General features: G+C 39.0%; 1 protein-coding gene across 1 annotated transcript in view; it reads left to right on the forward strand.

Annotated features, from left to right (window-relative positions):
* MAB21L3 (mab-21 like 3) overlaps positions 1–24,699 on the forward strand; it is a 176,481-nt gene that overhangs the window by 1,067 nt on the left and 150,715 nt on the right. The window lies entirely within an intron of this gene.

Consider the following 24,699-nt stretch of genomic DNA (forward strand, 5'->3'; position numbering starts at 1 on the left):
TTACTGAATTATTGGGGCAAATAATTTATTTACACATGTTCTAAAAGATCTTCATTTCATGTTTCTATCATGCATTTAAGAGCAGAAGTTAATAGGGCTTCTAAGTATCTTCCATAAAAATATTGGTGTCTGGGTACAAGTGTTCACACAATGGTCCCACTCCAAAGCTGTAGGCCTACCTTTGCTCCGTTATATAAATATAATATACATTTTCCACAACTGAACAGTTATTGTATCCCCTTGGCTGTCAGTAACACATACAAATAAGTGATATGATACCCTTGTGTGCCAGAAGCACGCAAAGAGCAATATTTTATATTGTTTTGATTGACAGTATATATATAAACATGTAGAGATAGGTGCACTCCCACTAACAAGCTTCATATGCCAGGGTGCTAAGAGTATTATATAGAGCTAAAGCACGGCACACTGTCTGGTCTTATCAAGTGTACAACACAATTTATACAACAGACAGAGGAGTGAGAGACAGAGACACACGTCACTGTAAATAAAATTGTGTTGTACACGACCAGAGAGTGCTTCGTCCTTCAGATATACAGTATATATATATATAGTTGTGGGACTCTCACCTCCTCCTCAGTAAACGGCCAGGGTGACAGGAACAGTGGTTATTTATAGTATAAAATAGATCCGCACTCACTGGACTTTGAAGAAACAAAACGTGGTTTATTGTTGTGACGTTTCAGAGATCGTCTGATGAAGGGGACAGTTTGATCTCCGAAACGTCACAACAATAAACCACGTTTTGTTTCTTCAGTCCAGTAATTGCGGATCTATTTTATACATATACAGTATATATATATAAAGGACAGATCATATATTCTACCCCAGTGGCTGCAAGTAACAAAACAGCTGTGTTTAACGCCTTCCTTGACTGCCAGTAACTCAAAGGGTCTATATTTATTTTGCGTAGGGGCATTAGGGGCTTTTAGAATGTATCTACCACTTAAGTTACTTTTATAAAACTGGACGTTTAAGGGCTCGATTTATCAATCAAGGGCAGACAGGGGCATACATATTTGCCCCTGATTACTTCAGCTCTCCTCTGGCGGGCAGCAATTCACTGCCCGAATTTAAGATTGCACACAAGCGCTATTTTGCACTTGCGTGCAACCCGGCCCCCTGCCCACACACAGCCAATCACGCACAGGCAGGAGCTGTCAATCTCCAAGGTCTGATGGGACCGGGGAGATTGAAATTCTCCACCTAAGAGGTGGAGAACAGGGTAGGGAAGCAGCGGTCTGATGGTGACTGCAGGTTCTCTTGTGAGGAGGGAGGAGAAGGGTTTGCTAAATCGAGCCTTAAGTGTCCTGCATGTTTGTACAGATTATACGGACAGTCTACGGAAATACAGACACCTGGCAACCCTAAAACGTATTGCAGTTAAAAAGGTCACTTTTTAAACTTAAGGTAACTAGCAGGATGTTTCTGATTTCGTATGGGGGGCTCTATACTTCACTGACTCACAGGGGCCCCGGTACTCAAACCATTGTATATTCTAAAATGTGAGCTGAACCTCATTGGTGATGTCTCCCATAGGATACAATAGGGGATCGCAACTTCAGCAATGTCCACCGACATCTCCACTGAGCTGTGATGTAGGAAGAGGGGGTGGGGAACTTTATAGCGTTTACAGAAAATACACTGTGGGTTTTCTGTGTAGGAACACTTCATATTATACATATTTAAATTCAGTTTCACTGTATATTGACTAGATTTGTCACACAGGGAAATATCGTCACTTACCTTAGGCAGCGGGCGGTCTTTATAGCGTGTTTACACAAAATACACTGTGCGGTTGGGAAAATAAAAATGTTTTCTGTATAGTAACACTTCATATTATACATATGTAAATTATTATAGTCACTAGATTTCTCACACTGGGAAATATTGCCACTAAAAAGCAGGTGACACTGATGGCTAAAAAGAGACAGCGATGTGTCCCCAATAAAATACAGGTTAATCCAATGGAACGTCCAGTAAACCCACTGAGCGCCTGTATATTCGTCATGTCTGCAATCTACTTTGATAAAGCCAAAAAAACCTTCCTATTAAAACACTAGTAGCTGTGGGATTGTATAGTATAATGTTAGATTATGTATGTACCTGTAAGCGTGATGTAATATCTTCTATTGTATCCTTAGATGTGTAATTATACTTATTATAAGATTGCAATTGTGCAATTACAATATTCATATTTACATTATACTGAGAACTCGCAATCGCAATATTCATATTTGCATTATACTGAGAACTCGCAATATTCATAATTACATTATACGGAGAACTCGCAATATTCATATTTACATTATACTGAGACCTCGCAATCACAATATTCATAGTTACATTATACAGAGAACTCGCAATATTCATATTTACATTATTCTGAGAAATCGCAATATTCATATTTACATTATACTGAGAACTTGCAATCACAATATTCATATTTACTTTATACTGATAACTCGCAATCGCAATATTCATATTTACATTATACTGAGAACTCGCAATATTCATATTTACATTATACTGAGAACTCGCAATCGCAATATTCATATTTACATTATACTGAGAACTCGCAATATTCATATTTACATTATACTGAGAACTCGCAATCGCAATATTCATAATTACATTATACGGAGAACTCGCAATATTCATATTTACATTATACTGAGACCTCGCAATCACAATATTCATAGTTACATTATACAGAGAACTCGCAATATTCATATTTACATTATACTGAGAAATCGCAGTATTCATATTTACATTATACTGAGAACTCGCAATCGCAATATTCATATTTACTTTATACTGAGAACTCGCAATCGCAATATTCATATTTACTTTATACTGATAACTCGCAATCACAATATTCATATTTACATTATACTGACAACTCGCAATCACAATATTCATATTTACTTTATACTGATAACTCGCAATCGCAATATTCATATTTACTTTATACTGATAACTCGCAATCGCAATATTCATATTTACATTATACTGAGAACTCGCAATATTCATATTTACATTATACTGAGAACTCGCAATCGCAATATTCATATTTACATTATACTGAGAACTCGCAATATTCATATTTACATAATACTGAGAACTCGCAATCGCAATATTCATATTTACATTATACTGAGAACTCGCAATATTCATATTTACATTATACTGAGAACTCGCAATTTTCATATTTACATTATACTGAGAACTCGCAATCGCAATATTCATATTTACATTATACTGAGAACTCGCAATATTCATATTTAAATTATACTGAGAACTCGCAATATTCATATTTACATTATACTGAGAACTCGCAATTTTCATATTTACATTATACTGAGAACTCGCAATCGCAATATTCATATTTACATTATACTGAGAACTCGCAATATTCATATTTAAATTATACTGAGAACTCACAATCACAATATTCATATTTACATTATACTGAGAACTCGCAATATACTGAGAACTCGCAATATTCATATTTACATTATACTGAGAATTCGCAATATTCATATTTACATTATACTGAGAACTCGCAATCGCAAAATATTCATATTTACATTATACTGAGAACTAGCAATATTCATATTTACATTATACTGAGAACTCGCAATCGCAATATTCATATTTACATTATACTGAGAACTCGCAATATTCATATTTACATTATACTGAGAACTCGCAATATTCATATTTAAATTATACTGAGAACTCGCAATCACAATATTCATATTTACATTATACTGAGAACTCGCAATATACTGAGAACTCGCAATATTCATATTTACATTATACTGAGAACTCGCAATATTCATATTTACATTATACTGAGAACTCACAATATTCATATTTACATTATACTGAGAACTCGCAATATTCATATTTACATAATTCTGAGAACTCACAATCGCAATATTCATATTTACATTACAATGAGAACTCGCAATCGCAATATTCATATTTACATTATACTGAGAACTCGCAATATTCATATTTACATTATACTGAGAACTCGCAATCACAATATTCATATTTACATTATACTGAGAACTCGCAATCGCAATATTCATATTTACATTATACTGAGAACTCTCAATCTCAATATTCATATTTACATTATACTGAGAATTCGCAATCGCAATATTCATATTTACATTATACTGAGAACTCGCAATCGCAATATTCATATTTACATTATACTGAGAACTCTCAATCTCAATATTCATATTTACATTATACTGAGAATTCGCAATCGCAATATTCATATTTACATTATACTGAGAACTCACAATATTCATATTTACATAATTCTGAGAACTCACAATCGCAATATTCATATTTACATTATACTGAGAACTTGCAATATTCATATTTACATTATACTGAGAACTCGCAATCACAATATTCATATTTACATTATACTGAGAACTTGCAATATTCATATTTACATTATACTGAGAACTCTCACAGGCCCATTTATCAAGCTCCGTATGGAGCTTGAAGGGCCGTGTTTCTGGCGAGTCTTCAGACTCGCCAGAAACACAAGTTATGAAGCAGCGGTCTAAAGACCGCTGCTTCATAACCCTGTCCGCCTGCTCTGAGCAGGCGGACAGGAACCGCCGGAAATCGGGTTGATTGACAGCTCCCTGCTGGCGGCCGATTGGCCGCGAGTCAGCAGGGGGCGGCGTTGCACCAGCAGCTCTTGTGAGCTGCTGGTGCAATGTTAAATGTGGAGAGCGTATTGCTCTCCGCATTTAGCGAGGTCTTGCGGACCTGATCCGCAGTGTCGGATCAGGTCCGCAAGCCCTTTGATAAATGGGCCCCTCAATCTCAATATTCATATTTACATTATACTGAGAACTCGCAATCGCAATATTCATATTTACATTATACTGAGAACTCGCAATATTCATATTTACATTACACTGAGAACTCGCAATCGCAATATTCATATTTACATTATACTGAGAACTTGCAATATTCATATTTACATTATACTGAGAACTCGCAATCGCAATATTCATATTTACATTATACTGAGAACTTGCAATATTCATATTTACATTATACTGAGAACTCGCAATCACAATATTCATATTTACATTATACTGAGAACTCGCAATATACTGAGAACTCGCAATATTCATATTTACATTATACTCAGAACTCGCAATATTCATATTTACATTATACTGAGAACTCTCAATCGCAATATTCATATTTACATTATACTGAGAACTCGCAATATTCATATTTACATTATACTGAGAACTCGCAATCACAATATTCATATTTCTCTTGTTAAGTGTATCCAGTCCACGGATCATCCATTACTTATGGGATATTAACTCCTCCCCAACAGGAAGTGCAAGAGGATTCACCCAGCAGAGCTGCTATATAGCTCCTCCCCTAACTGCCATTACCAGTCATTCTCTTGCACCCAACAAATAGATAGGATGTGTGAGAGGACTGTGGTGATTATACTTAGTTTCATACCTTCAATCAAAAGTTTGTTATTTTATAATAGCACCGGAGTGTGTTATTCCTTCTCTGGTAGAATTTGAAGAAGAATCTACCTGAGTTTTTCTATGATTTTAGCCGGAGTAGTTAAGATCATATTGCTGTTTCTCGGCCATCTGAGGAGAGGTAAACTTCAGATCAGGGGACAGCGGGCAGATTAATCTGCAAAGAGGTATGTAGCAGCTTATTATTTTCTGACAATGGAATTGATGAGAAAATTCTGCCATACCGATATAATGTAAACTCAGCCTTAAATGCAGTAGCAGCAACTGGTATCAGGCTGTCATGTATGTATATTTTACACTTCAGTATTCTGGGGAATGGCACTTCACTGGAATTATACTGTATGCATAAAACTTTAGCCTAATTTGCAGGGACTAGCAGCAGGCTTTTTAATAACACTCAATTTATTAATGTTAAACGTTTTTTGCTGGCATGTAAAATCGTTTAATTTTCTGAGGTACTGGGTGAAAAAATGTTTTGGGCACTATTTTTTTCCACTTGGCAGTCGTTTTATTTAATTTATGACAGTTTACTGATCTCTCTCACTGTTATGTGTGAGGGGGAGGGGCCTTTTTTGGTGCTTTTGCTACGCATCAAAAAATTCAGTCAGAAGTTTGTCTTCCCTGCATGATCCGGTTCATCTCTACAGAACTCAGGGGTCTTCAAAACTTGTTTTGAGGGAGGTAATCACTCACAGCAGAGCTGTGAGATTGTAGTTGACTGTGATAAAAAAAAAAAAAACGTTTATTTCTGTATTTTTTTTCTGCTATCAGGGTTAGTTATCCTTTGCTAATGGGAGCAATCCTTTGCTAAAATTGTGTTTTTTTACAAAGATTTGATGCTAAAACTTTTCAGTTTATTAATTTTCAACTGTCATAACTTTTTCTGTGCTTCTTATAGGCACAGTACGTTTTCATATTATAGTAAATTACTTGAAAAGTATTTCCAAGTTGCTAGTTTATTTGCTAGTGTGTTAAACATGTCTGATTCAGAGGAAGATATCTGTGCTATATGTGCTAAAGCCAAAGTGGAGCCCAATAGAAATTTATGTACTAACTGTATTGATGCTACTTTAAATAAAAGTCAATCTGTACAAATTGAACATATTTCACCAAACAACGAGGGGAGAGTTATGCCGACTAACTCGCCTCACGTGTCAGTACCTGCATCTCCCGCTCGGGAGGTGCGTGATATTGTAGCGCCGAGTACATCTGGGCGGCCATTACAAATCACATTACAGGATATGGCTACTGTTATGACTGAAGTTTTGGCTAAATTACCAGAACTAAGAGGTAAGCGTGATCACTCTGGGGTGAGAACAGAGTGCGCTGATAATATTAGGGCCATGTCAGACACTGCGTCACAATTTGCAGAACATGAGGACGGAGAGCTTCATTCTGCGGGTGACGGTTCTGATCCAAACAAACTGGATTCAGATATTTCAAATTTTAAATTTAAGCTGGAAAACCTCCGTGTATTACTAGGGGAGGTGTTAGCGGCTCTGAATGATTGTAACACAGTTGCAATACCAGAGAAAATGTGTAGGTTGGATAAATATTTTGCGGTACCGGCGAGTACTGACGTTTTTCCTATACCTAAGAGACTTACTGAAATTGTTACTAAGGAGTGGGATAGACCCGGTGTGCCGTTCTCACCCCCTCCGATATTTAGAAAGATGTTTCCAATAGACGCCACCACACGGGACTTATGGCAAACGGTCCCTAAGGTGGAGGGAGCAGTTTCTACTTTAGCTAAGCGTACCACTATCCCGGTGGAGGATAGCTGTGCCTTTTCAGATCCAATGGATAAAAAGTTAAAGGGTTACCTTAAGAAAATGTTTGTTCAACAAGGTTTTATATTGCAACCTCTTGCATGCATTGCGCCTGTCACGGCTGCAGCAGCATTTTGGTTTGAGTCTCTGGAAGAGACACTTGAATCAGCTCCATTAGATGAGATTACACACAAGCTTAAAGCCCTTAAGTTAGCTAACTCATTTATTTCAGATGCCGTAGTACATTTAACTAAACTTACGGCTAAGAATTCCGGATTCGCCATTCAGGCACGCAGAGCACTGTGGCTAAAATCCTGGTCAGCTGACGTTACTTCTAAATCTAAATTGCTTAATATACCTTTCAAAGGGCAGACCTTATTCGGGCCCGGGTTGAAAGAAATTATCGCTGACATTACAGGAGGTAAAGGCCATGCCCTGCCTCAAGACAGAGCCAAACCTAAGGCTAGACAGTCTAATTTTCGTTCCTTTCGTAATTTCAAAGCAGGAGCAGCATCAACTTCCTCTGCACCAAAACAGGAAGGAGCTGTTGCTCGCTACAGACAAGGCTGGAGACCTAACCAGTCCTGGAACAAGGGCAAGCAGGCCAGGAAACCTGCTGCTGCCCCTAAGACAGCATGAATCGAGGGCTCCCGATCCGGGAACGGATCTAGTGGGGGGCAGACTTTCTCTCTTCGCCCAGGCTTGGGCAAGAGATGTCCAGGATCCCTGGGCGTTAGAGATCATATCTCAGGGATACCTTCTAGACTTCAAATTCTCTCCCCCAAGAGGGAGATTTCATCTGTCAAGGTTGTCAACAAACCAAATAAAGAAAGAGGCGTTTCTACGCTGCGTACAAGATCTTTTATTAATGGGAGTGATCCATCCGGTTCCGCGGTCGGAACAAGGACAAGGGTTTTACTCAAATCTGTTTGTGGTTCCCAAAAAAGAGGGAACTTTCAGGCCAATCTTGGATTTAAAGATTCTAAACAAATTCCTAAGAGTTCCATCGTTCAAAATGGAAACTATTCGGACAATTTTACCCATGATCCAAAAGGGTCAGTACATGACCACAGTGGATTTAAAGGATGCTTACCTTCACATACCGATTCACAAAGATCATTACCGGTATCTAAGGTTTGCCTTTCTAGACAGGCATTACCAGTTTGTAGCTCTTCCATTCGGATTGGCTACGGCTCCGAGAATCTTCACAAAGGTTCTGGGTGCTCTTCTGGCGGTACTAAGACCACGAGGAATTGCGGTAGCTCCGTACCTAGACGACATTCTGATACAAGCTTCAAGCTTTCAAACTGCCAAGTCTCATACAGAGTTAGTACTGGCATTTCTAAGGTCACATGGATGGAAGGTGAACGAAAAGAAGAGTTTTCTCTTTCCACTCACAAGAGTTCCCTTCTTGGGGACTCTTATAGATTCTGTAGAAATGAAGATTTACCTGACAGAAGACAGGTTAACAAAGCTTCAAAATGCATGCCGTGTCCTTCATTCCATTCAACACCCGTCAGTAGCTCAATGCATGGAGGTGATCGGCTTAATGGTAGCAGCAATGGACATAGTACCCTTTGCATGCCTACATCTCAGACCGCTGCAATTGTGCATGCTAAGTCAGTGGAATGGGGATTACTCAGACTTGTCCCCTACTCTGAATCTGGATCAAGAGACCAGAAATTCTCTTCTATGGTGGCTTTCTCGGCCACATCTGTCCAGGGGGATGCCATTCAGCAGGCCGGACTGGAAAATTGTAACAACAGACGCCAGCCTACTAGGTTGGGGCGCTGTCTGGAATTCTCTGAAGGCTCAGGGACAATGGAATCAGGAGGAGAGTCTCCTACCAATAAACATTCTGGAATTGAGAGCAGTTCTCAATGCCCTTCTGGCTTGGCCCCAGTTAACAACTCGGGGGTTCATCAGGTTTCAGTCGGACAACATCACGACTGTAGCTTACATCAACCATCAGGGAGGGACAAGAAGCTCCCTAGCAATGATGGAAGTATCAAAGATAATTCGCTGGGCAGAGTCTCACTCTTGCCACCTGTCAGCAATCCACATCCCGGGAGTGGAGAACTGGGAGGCGGATTTCTTAAGTCGTCAGACTTTTCATCCGGGGGAGTGGGAACTTCATCCGGAGGTCTTTGCCCAAATACTTCGACGTTGGGGCAAACCAGAGATAGATCTCATGGCGTCTCGACAGAACGCCAAGCTTCCTCGTTACGGGTCCAGATCCAGGGATCCGGGAGCGGTTCTGATAGATGCTTTGACAGCACCTTGGACCTTCGGGATGGCTTATGTGTTTCCACCCTTCCCGATGCTTCCTCGATTGATTGCCAGAATCAAACAGGAGAGAGCATCAGTGATTCTAATAGCGCCTGCATGGCCACGCAGGACTTGGTATGCAGATCTAGTGGACATGTCATCCTGTCCACCTTGGTCGCTACCTCTGAAACAGGACCTTCTGATCCAGGGTCCCTTCAAACATCAAAATCTAATTTCTCTGAAGCTGACTGCTTGGAAATTGAACGCTTGATTTTATCAAAACGTGGTTTTTCTGAGTCAGTTATTGATACCTTAATACAGGCTAGGAAGCCTGTTACCAGAAAGATTTACCATAAGATATGGCGCAAATACTTATATTGGTGCGAATCCAAGAGTTACTCATGGAGTAAGGTTAGGATTCCGAGGATATTGTCTTTTCTACAAGAAGGTTTAGAAAAGGGTTTATCCGCTAGTTCCTTAAAGGGACAGATTTCAGCTCTGTCCATTCTTTTACACAAACGTCTGTCAGAAGTTCCGGACGTTCAAGCTTTTTGTCAGGCTTTAGCTAGGATCAAGCCTGTGTTTAAAACTGTTGCTCCACCATGGAGTTTGAACTTAGTTCTTAATGTTTTACAGGGGGTTCCGTTTGAACCCCTTCATTCCATTGATATCAAGTTGTTATCTTGGAAAGTTCTGTTTTTAATGGCGATTTCCTCGGCTCGAAGAGTCTCTGAGTTATCTGCCTTACATTGTGATTCTCCTTATCTGATTTTTCATTCAGACAAGGTAGTTCTGCATACTAAACCTGGGTTCCTACCTAAGGTGGTCACTAACAGGAATATCAATCAAGAGATTGTGGTTCCATCTTTGTGTCCTAATCTTTCTTCGAAAAAGGAACGTCTGCTACACAATCTAGATGTAGTCCGTGCCCTGAAATTTTATCTACAGGCAACTAAGGATTTTCGACAAACGTCTTCCCTGTTTGTCGTTTATTCTGGTCAGAGGAGAGGTCAAAAAGCTTCGGCTACCTCTCTCTCCTTTTGGCTTCGTAGCATAATACGGTTAGCCTATGAGACTGCTGGACAGCAGCCTCCTGAAAGAATTACAGCACATTCTACTAGAGCTGTGGCTTCCACTTGGGCCTTTAAGAATGAGGCTTCTGTTGAACAGATTTGCAAGGCTGCAACTTGGTCTTCTCTTCATACTTTTTCCAAATTTTACAAATTTGACACTTTTGCTTCTTCGGAGGCTGTTTTTGGGAGAAAGGTTCTTCAGGCAGTGGTTCCTTCCGTATAAAGAGCCTGCCTGTCCCTCCCGTCATCCGTGTACTTTAGCTTTGGTATTGGTATCCCATAAGTAATGGATGATCCGTGGACTGGATACACTTAACAAGAGAAAACATAATTTATGCTTACCTGATAAATTTATTTCTCTTGTAGTGTATCCAGTCCACGGCCCGCCTTGTCACTTTAAGGCAGGTAATTTTTCCATTAAACTACAGTCACCACTGCACCCTATGGTTTTCGGTCGAATGACTGGTAATGGCAGTTAGGGGAGGAGCTATATAGCAGCTCTGCTGGGTGAATCCTCTTGCACTTCCTGTTGGGGAGGAGTTAATATCCCATAAGTAATGGATGATCCGTGGACTGGATACACTACAAGAGAAATAAATTTATCAGGTAAGCATAAATTATGTTTTACATTATACTGAGAACTCGCAATATACTGAGAACTCGCAATATTCATATTTACATCATACTGAGAACTCGCAATATTCATATTTACATGAAACTGAGAACTCGCAATATTCATATTTACATTATACTGAGAACTCGCAATCACAATATTCATATTTACATTATACTGAGAACTCGCAATATTCATATTTACATAATACTGAGAACTCGCAATCTCAATATTCATATTTACATTATACTGAGAACTCGCAATATTCATATTTACATTATACTGAGAACTTGCAATATACTGAGAACTCGCAATCGCACTATTCATATTTCATTATACTGAGAACTCGCAATATTCATATTTACATTATACTGAGAACTCGCAATCACAATATTCATATTTACATTATACTGAGAACTCGCAATATTCATATTTACATAATACTGAGAACTCGCAATCACAATATTCATATTTACATTATACTGAGAACTCGCAATCACAATATTCATATTTACATTATACTGAGAACTCGCAATATTCATATTTACATTATACTGAGAACTCGCAATGACAATATTCATATTTACATTATACTGAGAACTCGCAATATTCATATTTACATAATACTGAGAACTCGCAATCACAATATTCATATTTACATTATACTGAGAACTCGCAATCACAATATTCATATTTACATTATACTGAGAACTCGCAATATTCATATTTACATTATACTGAGAACTCGCAATGACAATATTCATATTTACATTATACTGAGAACTCGCAATATTCATATTTACATTATACTGAGAACTCGCAATCACAATATTCATATTTAAATTATACTGAGAACTCGGAATATTCATATTTACATTATACTGAGAACTCGCAATCGCAATATTCATATTAACATTATACTGAGAACTCGGAATATTCATATGTACATTATACTGAGAACTCGCAATTGTAATATTTACATTATACTGAGAACTCGCAATCGCAATATTCATATTGTCATTATACTGAGAACTCACAATATTCATATTTACATTATATTAAGAACTCACAATCGCAATATTCATATTGTCATTATACTGAGAACTCGCAATCGCAATATTCATATTAACATTATACTGAGAACTCGCAATATTCATATTTACATTATACTGAGAACTCGCAATCGCAATAACATAATTTATGTAAGAACTTACCTGATAAATTCATTTCTTTCATATTGGCAAGAGTCCATGAGCTAATGACGTATGGGATATACATTCCTACCAGGAGGGGCAAAGTTTCCCAAACCTCAAAATGCCTATAAATACACCCCTCACCACACCCACAATTCAGTTTAATGAATAGCCAAGAAGTGGGGTGATAAAGAAAGGAGTAAAAAGCATCAACAAAGGCATTTGGAAATAATTGGGCTTTATACAGAAAAATCATAACCACCATAAAAAGGATGGGCCTCATTGACTCTTGCCAATATGAAAGAAATGAATTTATCAGGTAAGTTCTTACATAAATTATGTTTTCTTTCATGTAATTGGCAAGAGTCCATGAGCTAGTGACGTATGGGATAGCAATACCCAAGATGTGGATCTCCACGCAAGAGTCACTAGAGAGGGAGGGATAAAATAAAAACAGCCATTTTTCACTGAAAAATTAATCCACAACCCAAAATATAAGTTTATTCTCATGAATGAAAAGAAAAAACTTAAAACATAAGCAGAAGAATCAAACTGAAACAGCTGCCTAAAAAACTTTTCTACCAAAAACTGCTTCTGAAGAAGCGAATACATCAAAACGGTAGAATTTAGTAAATGTATGCAAAGAAAACCAAGTTACGACTTTGGAAATCTGATCAACCGAAGTTTCATTCTTAAAAAGCCCATGAAGTGGAGACTGATCTAATAGAATGAGCTGTAGTTCTCTGAGGCGGGACTTAACCCAAACCCAAATAAGCTGAATGAATAAATAACTAAATAACTTTAACCACGAAGCCAAGGAAACAGCAGAAGCCTTTTGACCTTTCCTAGAACCAGAAAATATAACAAATAGACTAGAAGTCTTCCTGAAATCTTTAGTAGCTTCAACATAATATTTCAAACTCTTACCATATCCAAAGAATGTAATGATTTCTCCAAAGAATTCTTAGGATTAGAACACAAGGAAAGGACAACAATTACTCAATTAATGTTGTTTAGAATTTCACAACCTTAGGTAAGAATTTAAATGAAGTCCACAAAACCACCTAATCCTGATGAAACATCAGAAAAGGAGATTCACAAGAAATAGTAGATAATTCAGAAACTCTTCTAGCAGAAGAGATGGCCAAAAGGAACATTACTTTCCAAGAAAGTAGTTTAATGTCCAAAGAATACATAGGCTCAAATGCAGGTACCTGTAACACCTTCAAAATCAAATTAAGACTCCAAGGAGGAGATAATGAATTAATGACAGGCTTGATACAAACCAAAGCCTGTACAAAACAGTGAATACCAGGAAGCTTTAGCAATCTTTCTGTGAAATAAGACAGAAAGAGCAGAGATTTGTCCCTTCAAGAAACTTGCAGACAAACCTTATCCAAACCATCCTGAAGAAACTGCAAAATTCTAGGAATTCTAAAAGAATGTCAAACGAATTTATGAGAAGAACACCATGAATATAAGTCTACCAAACTCGATAATAAATCTTCCTACAAAAAGATTTACGCGCCTGTAACATAGTACTAATCACTGAGTCAGAGAAACCTTTGAAATCCTGGTGGAAAAACAGACCTTGAGACAGAAGATCCAACCTTAATAGAAGAGGCCAACGTTTGCAATTGGACATCCGAACAAGATCCACATAATAAAACGTGTGAGGCCATGCTGGAGCTACCAGCAATACAAATGACTGTTCCATGATGATTTTGGATATCACTCTTGGAAGGAGAACTTAGAGGCGGGAAAATATAAGCAGGTTGGCAACACCCAGGAAGTGTCAATGCATCCACTGCTTCCCCCTGAAGAACCCTGGACCTGGAAAGGGTACCTGGGAAGTCTCTTGTTTAGATGAGAAACCATCAGATCTATTTCTGGAAGTCCCCACATCTGAAAAATCTGAGAAAACACATCTGGATGGAGAGACCACTCCCCCGGATGTAAAGTCTGACGGCTGAGATAATCCGCTTCCCAATTGTCTATACCTGGGATATGTACCACAGAAATTAGACAAGAGCTGGATTCCGCCCAAGAAAGCATTCAAGATACTTCTTTCATAGCTTGAGGACTGTGAGTCCCACACTGATGATTGACATATGCCACAGCTGTGATATTGTCTGTCTGGGAACAAATGAACGGTTCTCTTCAACAGAGGCCAAGCCTGAAGAACACTGAAAATTGCATGGAGTTTCAAAATATTGATTGGTAATCTCGCCTCTTGAGATTTCCAAACCCCTTGTGCTGTTAGAGATCCCCAAACAGCTCCCCAACCTGAAAAGACTTGCATCTGTTGTGATCACAGTCCAGGTTGGATGAACCAAAGATGCCCCTAGAACTATGCAATGGTGATCTAACCACCAAGTCAGAGATAATCGAACATTGGGATTTAAAGATATTAATTGTGATATATTTGTATAATCCCAGCACCATTGATTCAGCATACAAAGCTGGAGAGGTCTCACATGAAAATGAGCAAAGGGAAGTACGTCCGATGCTGCAGTCATGAAACCTAAAACTTCCATACACATAGCTACTGAAGGAAATAATAGAGACTGAAGGTTCTGACAAGCTGAAACCAATTTAAATTGTCTCTTGTCTGTTAAAGACAGAGTCATGGATACTGAATCTATCTGGAAACCTAAAAAGGTGACCCTTGACTGAGGAATCGAGGAACTTTTTGGAAAATTGATCCTCCAACCATGTCTATGAAGAAACAGTAGTTAATTTGTGTGAGATTCTGCAGAACTTAAAGACTGAGCAAGTACCAAGATATCGTCCAAATAAGGAAACACTGCAACACCTCACTCTCTGATAACAGAGAGTAGGACACCGAGAATCTTGAAAAGATTCCTAGAGATGTCACTAGGCCAAAAAGAAAGAGCAACAAATTGGTAATGCTTTTCTAAAAAAGAGAATCTCAGAAACGGAAAGCAATCTGGATAAATCAAAATATGAAGATATGCATCCTGTAAGTCTATTGTGGGCACATAATGCCCTTGCTGAACAAAAGGCAGAATAGACCTTATAATCACCATTTTGAAAATTTGGTACTTATACATATTGATTCAAAATTTTTAGATCCAAAACTGATCTGAATGAATTTTCTTTCTTTGGGACAATGAATAGATTTGAATAAAACCCCAGACCCTGTTCGTGAAACGAAACTGGTATGATTACCCCAGATAACTCCAGGCCTGAAACACACTTCAGGAAGCCTGAGCTTACTGGGTTTGCTGGAAGTGTGAGAGAAAAAATCGTCTCACAAGCGGTCTTACTCTGAATCCTATTCTGTACCCCTGAAAGACAATACTCTGAATCCAATGATTTTGGACCGAATTGATCCAAACATCTTAGAAAAATCTTAATCTGCCCCAGCTGAGCTGGAATAATCTGCCCAGCTGAGCTGGAATAAGAGCCGCACCTTCATGCGGACTTGGGGGCTGTCAGGGTTTTTTCCCTGTTTTGTTAGCCATGTGCTGCTGGCAGCCATTTTACTCACCTCTCTTCCTGACTATGGTGCATTGTGGGGGATGCTGCTCAATTCCTGCACTTCCTTTTATGGCGAGACTGGTGTGCATCATCCATCTGAGACAGGATGCAGTCTCAGAATTGTGATGTCATCACTTATTATTTAAAGGGCCTCTGTTCAGTATGCTTTGCCTTTACGTTGTCTCAGACCTGTTTGTGAGAGTTCCTGCCTGATGTCCTTCCTGGTTCCTGATCCCTGGCTTGTTCCTGACTCTGCTGTTTTCCTTGTTCCTGATTCCGGCTCGTCTGACTATTCGCTTTGGCTCCTGACTCGGCTCGTCTGACTCCCAGCTCTGGTTTTGATTCCTGGCTTGTTATTTGACTTGTGGACTTTTTATTATTTTTTGCTATTAATAAAGGTGTGATTATTTTTGCACTTCTCATCTCAGTCTGATTCCTGGCACCCTCTCTCTTAAATGGCTTGGATTTATTTCAATTTGAAGAAGGCTTCCAATTGGAAACAGATTCCTTGGGGAAGAATTAGATTTCTGTTCCTTATTTAAGAACGAAAACGGTTAGACGCTTTAGATTTACCCTTCGATCTTAATCTTGATTAAAAAAAACTCCCTTCCCCCAGTGACAGTTGAAATTATTGAATCCAACTGTGAACCAAATAATGTATTACCTTGGAAGGGAAGAAATAGCAATCTCTGAGGCGGGGCGTAACCGTGCAGGCTCATGGTTGCATAGTGAAGAAGCTTGGTGGCCATTCCCTGCCTAATGGTCTAAAATATATCACATCTTGACCCAAATAGGCATCGGCATGTTAACTAAAGATCCTGTAACTATCATGGCTCTTATGTCAACGGAAAGAGCGAAACCGGGACAGTGTTACTTGCTTGTGAGATAGTACACTGAAGGTGGAGCAGACACCATCTTGCCTGTTTGTTCTGTATCGGCGTCGCAGCAACATATACAAGGCAGGCTGACTCTGTGACACTTGGACCCCATAACATACTGGGTGAGATATGCGAAAGTGTACCGCATCATTTATATGGAAGTGCAGGCAACAGGCCAGCTAAAATATAAGTTAAGTGAAACGGAGGCTGCAAACACGCTCCATATTTTCATACTGTTACCGCAGATCTCTGTTAAACACTACGCATCTAGTGCCACACAAAAGAGCTGATAGACTATAAAACAAGATATTCTTAAAAGTGTGCCTCAAATTAAGTTCAGGTCAGTTGATGCGGATAATAAATTCTAAACAGTCCCAAGATAAATATAACACTTGCTGAGCATTACATCAAGCTGTTTAAGATAAGACAGTGTTACCAGAACATTATTTTAGATTTGATATAAGTGGTTACAAAGGCGGTTTAAATAGTATTCTTCCCCTAATTGGGAAAAACTTGGACTCTGGGAATAAACATAAGTCTTAACGTTCAAGCACAAACTGGCAATATAATTACATAAGTTTTTCTCCACCATTGTGTTGCCTCTAAGATAGCTAACAACCACATGGCAACAAGGAAATCATTAAGATCCGGCAAAACATCAGAAAATACTACTACTGCAACAGTCAATTCCTTTTTTAAACCTAAGGAAAGAGACTCTAATAGCAACTCAAGTTTATCCACACAAGCTCCAATAATGGATCCCACAACATCTGAGGAAACTCATTCACTATCACAAGTTAAGCTGACGCAGATTCAGCAAAACATAGCATTATTACCTTCTAAAAATGATATTGCTGACCTGAAATCAAAAGCGAAATTTCATCCCTAAGAAAAGACATGTCTGATATGAACTCAAAAATTGAATACATTGAAGAGGGACAAGAACAATTAGAAACTCTGGTCAGCGAGAACACGCAACATTTGAATTGCCCGACCTCTTTGGTTCAGTCCCTACAACTAAGAGTCGAAGACCTTGATAACCGCGACCGCCGCAGTAACCTGAGGATAAGAGGCATACCTGAGGTGGTTACTCAAGATACCCTTATGGAATACCTAATACAGCTCTTTAATCATCTGGAACCCAATTTGGATCTTTCTGAAGCTTCAATTGAACGAGCCCATCGAGCCCTCAGGCCAAAACCTAACCCACCAAACCCACCTAGGGACGTTATTTTGAAGTTTTTTTAACTTCCAACAAAAAGAGGCCATATGGAAGCAGGCCAAAATCCATAGAGTAATAACACACCAGGGTCACAACCTTCAAATATATCAGGACCTATGTCCTGCAACCATTGAAAGAAGAAGATCCTTACGTTTTATCACAGCCACTTTGCAGGAACATAATATAAAATACAGGTGGAGCTTCCCTTTTAGCCTACTTATACATAAAGATGGCAAAACTTTCATTTACAAGGACATGGAGGACTTGGACACTGTAGCTAAAGGTCTCAACCTTACCTTTGAAAATCCCTCAATCCAAGGAAGAATAAGTCCTGGGAACTCACAAGCTCACCCACCTAAACCCCGAAGATCAATGTGGTCCAGGGTATCCAGAAATCGTACACAAGATGTTACACTCAAATGAACTCTTGTCATTTAACAAGGAAGTTTTATTCTTTTTTCTCTTTCAGACCTTATTCCAAGGTCCATGTATCAAAAACATACAGGTCGTATATGAATGTTTTACTTTTAGTTGTGTAATAACATACGCATGATGTGAATCTCAATTGGCTTATTACATTTAGGCCTAGATTTAGAGTTCGGCGGTAGCCGTCAAAACCAGCGTTAGAGGCTCCTAACGCTGGTTTTGGGCGCCCGCTGGTATTTGGAGTCAGTCAGGAAAGGGTCTAACGCTCACTTTTCAGCCGCGACTTTTCCATACCGCAGATCCCCCTACGCCATTTGCGTAGCCTATCTTTTCAATGGGATCTTTCTAACGCTGGTATTTAGAGTCGTTTCTGCAGTGAGCGTTAGAGCTCTAACGACAAGATTCCAGCCGCCTGAAAATAGCAGGAGTTAAGAGCTTTCTGGCTAACGCCGGTTTCTAAAGCTCTTAACTACTGTACCCTAAAGTACACTAACACCCATAAACTACCTATGTACCCCTAAACCGAGGTCCCCCCACATCGCCGCCACTCGATTAAAATTTTTAACCCCTAATCTGCCGACCGCCACCTACGTTATACTTATGTACCCCTAATCTGCTGCCCCTAACACCGCCGACCCCTGTATTATATCTATTAACCCCTAACTTGCCCCCCACAACGTCGCCGCAAGCTACTTAAAATAATTAACCCCTAATCTTCCGACCGCAAATCGCCGCCACCTACGTTATCCCTATGTACCCCTAATCTGCTACCCCTAACATCGCCGACCCCTATGTTATATTTATTAACCCCTAATCTGCCCCCCACAACGTCGCCGACACCTACCTACACTTATTAACCCCTAATCTGCCGAGCGGACCTGAGCGCTACTATAATAAAGTTATTAACCCCTAATCCGCCTCACTAACCCTATCATAAATAGTATTAACCCCTAATCTGCCCTCCCTAACATCGCCGACACCTAACTTCAATTATTAACCCCTAATCTGCCGACCGGAGCTCACCGCTATTCTAATAAATGTATTAACCCCTAAAGCTAAGTCTAACCCTAACACTAACACCCCCCTAAGTTAAATATAATTTTTATCTAACGAAATAAATTAACTCTTATTAAATAAATAATTCCTATTTAAAGCTAAATACTTACCTGTAAAATACATCCTAATATAGCTACAATATAAATTATAATTATATTATAGCTATTTTAGGATTAATATTTATTTTACAGGCAACTTTGTAATTATTTTAACCAGGTACAATAGCTATTAAATAGTTAAGAACTATTTAATAGTTACCTAGTTAAAATAATTACAAATTTACCTGTAAAATAAATCCTAACCTAAGATATAATTAAACCTAACACTACCCTATCAATAAAATAATTAAATAAACTACCTACAATTACCTACAATTAACCTAACACTACACTATCAATAAATTAATTAAACACAATTGCTACAAATAAATACAATTAAATAAACTATCTAAAGTACAAAAAATAAAAAAGAACTAAGTTACAGAAAATAATAAAATATTTACAAACATAAGAAAAATATTACAACAATTTTAAACTAATTACACCTACTCTAAGCCCCCTAATAAAATAACAAAGCCCCCCAAAATAAAAAATTCCCTACCCTATTCTAAAATACAAATATTACAAGCTCTTTTACCTTACCAGCCCTGAACAGGGCCCTTTGCGGGGCATGCCCCAAGAATTTCAGCTCTTTTGCCTGTAAAAAAAAACATACAATACCCCCCCCCCAACATTACAACCCACCACCCACATACCCCTAATCTAACCCAAACCCCCCTTAAATAAACCTAACACTACCCCCCTGATGATCTTCCTACCTTGTCTTCACCATGCCAGGTTCACCGATCCGTCCTGGCTCCAAGATCTTCATCCACCCCAAGCGGGGGCTAGACATCCACTGAAGAAGTCCAGAAGAGGGTCCAAAGTCTTCCTCCTATCCGGCAAGAAGAGGACATCCGGACCGGCAAACATCTTCTCCAAGCGGCATCTTCTATCTTCTTCCATCCGATGACGACCGGCTCCATCTTGAAGACGTCCAGCGCGGATCCATCCTCTTCTTCCGACGACTAGACGACGAATGACGGTTCCTTTAAGGGACGTCATCCAAGATGGCGTCCCTCGAATTCCGATTGGCTGATAGGATTCTATCAGCCAATCGGAATTAAGGTAGGAATTTTCTGATTGGCTGATGGAATCAGCCAATCAGAATCAAGTTCAATCCGATTGGCTGATCCAATCAGCCAATCAGATTGAGCTCGCATTCTATTGGCTGTTCCGATCAGCCAATAGAATGCGAGCTCAATCTGATTGGCTGATTGGATCAGCCAATCGGATTGAACTTGATTCTGATTGGCTGATTCCATCAGCCAATCAGAAAATTCCTACCTTAATTCCGATTGGCTGATAGAATCCTATCAGCCAATCGGAATTCGAGGGACGCCATCTTGGATGACGTCCCTTAAAGGAACCGTCATTCGTCGTCTAGTCGTCGGAAGAAGAGGATGGATCCGCGCTGGACGTCTTCAAGATGGAGCCGGTCGTCATCGGATGGAAGAAGATAGAAGATGCCGCTTGGAGAAGATGTTTGCCGGTCCGGATGTCCTCTTCTTGCCGGATAGGAGGAAGACTTTGGACCCTCTTCTGGACTTCTTCAGTGGATGTCTAGCCCCCGCTTGGGGTGGATGAAGATCTTGGAGCCAGGACGGATCGGTGAACCTGGCATGGTGAAGACAAGGTAGGAAGATCATCAGGGGGGTAGTGTTAGGTTTATTTAAGGGGGGTTTGGGTTAGATTAGGGGTATGTGGGTGGTGGGTTGTAATGTTGGGGGGGGGGTATTGTATGTTTTTTTTTACAGGCAAAAGAGCTGAAATTCTTGGGGCATGCCCCGCAAAGGGCCCTGTTCAGGGCTGGTAAGGTAAAAGAGCTTGTAATATTTGTATTTTAGAATAGGGTAGGGAATTTTTTATTTTGGGGGGCTTTGTTATTTTATTAGGGGGCTTAGAGTAGGTGTAATTAGTTTAAAATTGTTGTAATATTTTTCTTATGTTTGTAAATATTTTATTATTTTCTGTAACTTAGTTCTTTTTTATTTTTTGTACTTTAGATAGTTTATTTAATTGTATTTATTTGTAGCAATTGTGTTTAATTAATTTATTGATAGTGTAGTGTTAGGTTAATTGTAGGTAATTGTAGGTAGTTTATTTAATTATTTTATTGATAGGGTAGTGTTAGGTTTAATTATATCTTAGGTTAGGATTTATTTTACAGGTAAATTTGTAATTATTTTAACTAGGTAACTATTAAATAGTTCTTAACTATTTAATAGCTATTGTACCTGGTTAAAATAATTACAAAGTTGCCTGTAAAATAAATATTAATCCTAAAATAGCTATAATATAATTATAATTTATATTGTAGCTATATTAGGATGTATTTTACAGGTAAGTATTTAGCTTTAAATAGGAATTATTTATTTAATAAGAGTTAATTTATTTCGTTAGATAAAAATTATATTTAACTTAGGGGGGTGTTAGTGTTAGGGTTAGACTTAGCTTTAGGGGTTAATACATTTATTAGAATAGCGGTGAGCTCCGGTCGGCAGATTAGGGGTTAATAATTGAAGTTAGGTGTCGGCGATGTTAGGGAGGGCAGATTAGGGGTTAATACTATTTATGATAGGGTTAGTGAGGCGGATTAGGGGTTAATAACTTTATTATAGTAGCGCTCAGGTCCGCTCGGCAGATTAGGGGTTAATAAGTGTAGGTAGGTGTCGGCGACGTTGTGGGGGGCAGATTAGGGGTTAATAAATATAACATAGGGGTCGGCGATGTTAGGGGTAGCAGATTAGGGGTACATAGGGATAACGTAGGTGGCGGCGATTTGCGGTCGGAAGATTAGGGGTTAATTATTTTAAGTAGCTTGCGGCGACGTTGTGGGGGGCAAGTTAGGGGTTAATAGATATAATACAGGGGTCGGCGGTGTTAGGGGCAGCAGATTAGGGGTACATAGGGATAACGTAGGTGGCGGCGGTTTACGGAGCGGCAGATTAGGGGTTAAAAGTGTAATGCAGGGGTCAGCGATAGCGGGGGCGGCAGATTAGGGGTTAATAAGTGTAAGGTTAGGGGTGTTTAGACTCGGGGTACATGTTAGGGTGTTAGGTGCAGACGTAGGAAGTGTTTCCCCATAGGAAACAATGGGGCTGCGTTAGGAGCTGAACGCTGCTTTTTTGCAGGTGTTAGGTTTTTTTTCAGCTCAAACAGCCCCATTGTTTCCTATGGGAGAATCGTGCACGAGCACGTTTTTGATGCCGGCCGCGTCCGTAAGCAACTCTGGTATCGAGAGTTGCATTTGCGGTAAAAATGCTCTACGCTCCTTTTTTGGAGCCTAACGCAGCATTTGTTTGAACTCTCGATACCAGAGTTAAATTTATGGTGCGGCCAGAAAAAAACCCGCGGAGCGTTAACAGCCCTTTTACCGCCGAACTCTAAATCTAGGCCATAGTGTTTATAGCAGGTAAATGGACTTCAGTTAGCGTGTAAACCTACTGTACTTAATATTAGGCCACAATATAGTAAGGTATTCTATATTATAACCATATAGTTTGGCCTCACATATAGGTTGTAAGTCTTGCCTGTAAAGTATTCTTATATATATATTCTAATACAAGCAAATATATTTAAATGTGCCCACTTTGGAATTGAAGTTGAGTTATAAAAATGTTTAAGGCACATTTATAGAGACGAGCTGTTATTTGTATATTTCAGGTTAGGCCCCGATGGGCAGAGAAAATAATACAAATACTATGCATAGAGTTAAGTAAGCATTGATAGTTATGGCTTATTGAATTATAAATATATGTCTTATTGAAAGACCATTGGGGGGAATCGCTTCCTCACCAGAGTTACTATATTATCTTTGAAAATGTTTTGGTTTAAAATGTTTAAACTAAAATGTACTCTTCCTTTTCCACTTTCTTTTTCTTCACGCTGCAAAAATCAGTTTATATTACAGTCATTAGTAACACATACCAGTGCCTAGACATTAATCTTCACAAATGCCCTAATAGTCTCATGTCAAATTACAATGACTGACCACCTTCACAAAAAACTAACATCTAATATACTAAAGATCCAATCTAGCAATGCACGGGGTCTGAATATACCTGCAAAATGTTCACAGGCTTTGAGAGATTTCCATAGAAACAAATCTGATCTAATATTTATACAAGAATCCCATTTCCGCAGAGGAAAAGAACCAACCACATTTAACTCTAAGTTTGGTGTCTGTTATTATGCATCTCATACAAAATCTAAAAAGCATGGGGTAGGCATTCTGATTAAAAAGACCATCCCGTTTCAAGACATTAAGGTCGTAAGAGATAAACTAGGTAGATATATTATTGTGGTGGGACTACTATATGTTATCAACCGATAACCTTGGTCTCCTTTTATACCCCAAATACCAAACAATCAGCCTTTATTAAACAAGTAGCCAATCTCATTTTGGAACACCAAAAAGGAATTTTAATAATGTGTGGGGACTTGAACATGCCATTAAACCCGCTAATATATTGTTCGGCCACGCACTTGTCGATTCCCCAATCACAAATAACACAGACACTTAATATATTTAAAGAACTAACTGTACAAGACCTCTGGAGAACACATTATCCAGAAAAAGAGGACTACACTTTTTATTCTTTCCCATATACACAATACTCTCGTATAGATTATATACTTACGGATGTTACGGGTCTTTCACTGTTCACTTCCACTCATATTACTCCCATAACATGGTCGGATCATGCATCGGTCATTGGAGATTTCCGGTGGCCTTCTAAACCTATACACCACTATATCTGGAAGCTGGACGCCCAATTACTATCCGACCCTGTTATCATTCAACAACTCTCCAAATCTCTTCCGGAATACTTTACTAATAACAATATAGATGGGTTGCCTTCGTTGTCTCTATGGGAAGCCCATAAATGTGTGATACGAGGTGAAATTATGTCCATTAAGGCATCCATTATTAAACAACGGCGCAAACACTTTGCGAACATAATCAACAATTTAGAGTCTCTAGAAAGTCAACATAAATCACACCCCACAGACCATACCC

The sequence above is a fragment of the Bombina bombina genome, chromosome 3 (assembly GCF_027579735.1).
Source record: "Bombina bombina isolate aBomBom1 chromosome 3, aBomBom1.pri, whole genome shotgun sequence".
NCBI lineage: Eukaryota > Metazoa > Chordata > Amphibia > Anura > Bombinatoridae > Bombina > Bombina bombina.